General features: G+C 38.3%; 1 pseudogene; it reads left to right on the top strand.

The window, feature by feature from the left end:
* Positions 1-282: 282 nt before the first annotated feature.
* The window catches only part of LOC102764805, a 42,965-nt pseudogene continuing 38,826 nt past the window's right edge, over positions 283-4,421 (top strand).

Below are 4,421 nucleotides of genomic sequence, written 5' to 3'. Positions count from 1 at the left end.
CTTAAAAACCAAGTGTGCCTATTTGAAACTGGTTCAACAAATAGTTGTTGAATATTTCCAATTTTCTCCACACAGACTTACCCAGTTATTTTTGCACCTCCTTCTTCGAATTTCTATAGAATTTAACACTTTTACTAGACAATTTAAAAGCTGTGAGCTTGCGAGATCTCAGAGACAGGTTCAGTGCTACTTGATGGCATTACCACTTGAGACCAAGAACTGCCTGCTTCCTGTCATGTCAAACACCTTCTTCCCTGTGGAGTTCCTGGGGGAGCCCGATACATGAAGACGAGCAGAGTGGAAATCCAAGGACCACTATATTTACAGGTGAGTGCAGAGCACAGAGCCTTCATGTTTAATCGAATCTAACATATATCGTGGGACCTGGAGACAAATTCAGGATCATTTCAAGAGAGAACAGGAGTGGGCAATGAATTCAGAAGTGGTCCTAGAAAAAAAATATAGGAAAAATAAAGGAAGAGAGTTTTATTTACCCCCAAAGAAATAGGTCCTGCCTCCATCTTTAGTATTGTGACAAAAAAAACACACTACAAGATGGTACATAGAATAGAGTCATGCCTTTAAAGGCATGAAGTTCTACTCACTAGCAAATGTTGGTCCAATGATGATTCTGAGCTCTGACTAATTTTGACTCTTCTTTGTGGGGACCAGAAAGCATCTAGTAGAAGATGGCAGGTGGTGGGTGTATCAATTTGCTATTACCTTCAAATAGGATTTCTTTACAGCAGCACCATTGACAATTTAAGGCCAGACAATTCTTTTTAGTCGGGGGCTGTCCTGTACATTGTAAGATGTTTATCAGCATCCCTGACTTTCACCCACTAGATGCCAGTACCATCCTTCAAAGTGTGACAACAAAAAAATGTTTTTGAGATATCACCAGATGTCCCTGAAGGAGTGAAATCGCACAATGTTCAGAACCATCAGTTTCTCTCTCACTGTCTCGCTCTCCCCCCTCCTCGTCCCTTCCACTGTCTCTAAAATTCAATGGAAAAATATCCTCAGGTGAGGAAAATAAATAAATAAATAAATACCATTACCGTCATACAGCTACCATTTATTCTCACTCATGTGAGTGCTGGTTATATGTTGGGAGGTCAGCTGGATCTACTTCAACTTGCAGATTCCACTGGGTTTATTTATTCTGCATAGGTTGGACTCGGATCTGCATCAAGTATGTTCATTCCTGTGCCCATGCTGACAGTACAGCAGCTATCTAAGGGAAATACTTCCTATGACAGTGGCAAAGACACAAGAGGTGAAGCCCAACCATGCTAGCTCATTTAGAGTCTTTGCTTGTTTCATGTCTGCTGACATCCTATTAACCAAAGGAAAGCAAAAGGTCAACTCCAAGTTAGGGATGGAAAGCATACTTGGCCAGCAGTGGAACAATTTTTGTTTATGTAGCAAAGGGCATGAATACAGGGAAAGATGAATACTGGGAGAGATCTTTATAACCTCAGGTATGTTAGCAGATGAAAGTGTCTAAATAAACAGATACGTGTTTGCATGCTTTCATCCTCAATCTATGTCTCCAAGGGTTATGTCTGATCAGATGTGAAATGATTCAAAAGTAAAACCATGAGCCATTTAGCTAGCAAGGATGCTGAACTGTACAGAGCAGCCAGTGTGGCCCTTTGTTACAACTCAAGTTCTGCTTTGCCTCAGACCCATTTAGGAAATAACCCTCCTCATCAATAGGAGAGAAGACAACCTCTCCAATCACCATAACACATATAATTTAGGACGCAACCTGAGAAGCTCAGAGCATGCAGGTATCAAAGAAAGATGAAGAGTTACAGGGCCACACACAGAAAAGTTATCTAAGAGCATTTGTACCAATTCTGTTAGAGGACCAAACTTCCTTTGGAATATAATCAATTAAGAATCTTTTGGTAAAGACAGGTTTTTCTGCAAAAAAAGTAAAATAGTAAGAGTTCTCTTGAAAAAAGAAAAAATAGTAAGAGTTCTTGTATAAACAACATCTTAGTTCAGATCAACACAGGACCTAGAAGACTTGAAACAACAAAATAAAAAGGGAGTTCATACACAGCAAGAACCAACTATTCTCTTCTCCTTTAGAATTTTCTCCATATCTTTAGTGAGAAAAAGTTATCAGGCTTTACTCAAGAGCTTTCCACATCACTTATAGTTGACTAGATATAATACCACTTAACTATAGAGCAAATTGCTTCTCTACCCCCCATTCAGTGGATTTAGTTATTCTACATCCATTCTTCTATAATCTTTAAGATCACATTTTATTCGAGACGAATAGCCAGATTAGTCAAGCCCCACATGACTATTTAGGTCAATTGCCCAGTGGTGACTTCTGAATGTCCTACACCTTTTAGCTATTCAACATCTCTTCCACAGAAGCCTCTTGCTCCATACCCTAAAATTATCTGATCCTTGTTCTTATCTATGGAACAAAGAGGTGCTTGAGCATAAAGCACACAATTGTCAAGATCCATTCAGGCATTTCTGCTTTCCCTTTGTGTTTCCTGAGAAAAGGGCACCAACCCAGCAGAAATTAGGAGAGAATTGTAGAAAGAGGCGGAGTACGTCCTGGGAGGAGCTCTAACCGGTTTGGCTCAGTGGATAGAGCATCAGCCCCCAGACTGAAGGGCCCCAGGTTGAATTCTGGTCAAGGGCATGTACCTTGGTTGCAGGCTCAATCCCCAATAGGTGGCGTGCAGGAAGCAGGTGATCGATGTTTCTCTCTCATCGATGTTTCTAGCTCTCTATCCCTCTCCCTTCCTCTCTGTAAAAAAATCAATGAAAATATTTTTTTAGAAAAAGAAAAGTAAATAGTTCCTATCCTTTAGACAATAGATCTAGAAAGGGATAGTGATAAGTAAACAAATAAATTACAGAGAATGTAAAGAGGTCATCAACAGAGAGAAGCTCCTGTGTCATCTGGGTAAGGAACGATACAGACGAAGGAATGGGTAACATCATTCTAGCGCAGTGGTTCTCAACCTTCCTAATGCTGCGACCCTTTAATACAGTTCCTCATGTTGTGGTTACCCCCAACCATAAAATTATTTTCGTTGCTACTTCATAACTGTAATTTTGCTACTGTTATGAATCGTAATGTAAATATCTGATATGCAGGATGTATTTTCATTGTTACAAATTGAACATAATTAAAGCACAAATGGAAGTATTAAAGTGTTCATGAGTTGTTCTTAACCTTCAAAAAACTCCAAGGATGTGCTGTAGCTAAAACTATAATATCCAAGGATCTCCATCCTCTCACCATATTTTCCAAGTGTTTTTATAAACTATAGATTCTAAAGCAAATGTTACCTATGATTACACTGCATTCCATATTATTGATCTTTGTGGCCTCCTGCTTCCTTTGCTAGAGTACTATAATTACCTTATAAAAAAAAAAGAGAGAGTGAAGTAATAGATGATAAAAAACATTCACTGAATTTAGCTCTCACCCAGGCTATCATCTGGAATCTGAGTCTCTCAACCTTTTTCTAAAGCTATTAATATTATTGCTGTGTTGACCTTTGCTGCTGTTTGCCATTTTGAAATTTACAGATCAGCAAGCACCAGTAAATCTTGTCAGAATTAATGCAAATGTAAGACACAGTCATTACCAGCTCCTCACAGTAAAGAATAGCTTGCTACAATGTTATTACTGAGACACAATTTATCCTGATTGCCAGAAAGATGAGACACCCTGACTATAAGCAGTAAACTCACTTGGAGAAATAAATCTCACTGGCATTGCCCACACAGAGATTTGCTCACACGATGAATGCTGTAATTTCAATGAGTGGCAGAGTGATTGATTCACTCCAAGTATCTCCCATCTCCTCCTGCTGGAAAATGAAAGTTAATTTGCTCTCATTCATTCTCTTCACCACACAAGACATTTTTAGGAGTTGAACTCAGCAAGTGAAGACAGGTATATCATGGTCCAAAGAAGTCCTTTCTCTCCCGGGAATGTGCCTTTATATTTTAGCCCTGCACATTTCTTTCATAGGACTTCCTAGGATTAATATGCCAATGAATTCCAAGCCTAATAGAAAGTGTTCTTTGCTCTATTGGATGTGCTTATGTTTCTGATATATAAATAAATTGTACCATAAAAGAGTTAGGAATATATAGGTAGCAGAATTCCTATTGATGACAATTTCATCTCCAAAATGCATTTTTAAATCTATGAAGAATTCTTGAGATGATGTTTATTGAACAAAGAATTTGAATGTAGTAGTCTTCTTAGAGAAGAAGTGTGAATAGATGAGTAAACCCTGAAAAATAAAGCTAAGGAAGAAACACTTTTATGTTCCAGAAAATAACTAGCTAAAATGTAGGTGTTTATCAATCCTTGAAGAAAGAAGGAAATTTTAAAAGAAATTTATTTTAAGTATGGTGGCGGG

The sequence above is a fragment of the Myotis davidii genome, unplaced genomic scaffold, assembly GCF_000327345.1.
Source record: "Myotis davidii unplaced genomic scaffold, ASM32734v1 scaffold409, whole genome shotgun sequence".
NCBI lineage: Eukaryota > Metazoa > Chordata > Mammalia > Chiroptera > Vespertilionidae > Myotis > Myotis davidii.
Note: the sequence above shows the minus strand (reverse complement) of the source record. Positions and strands in the feature narration are given on the sequence as shown.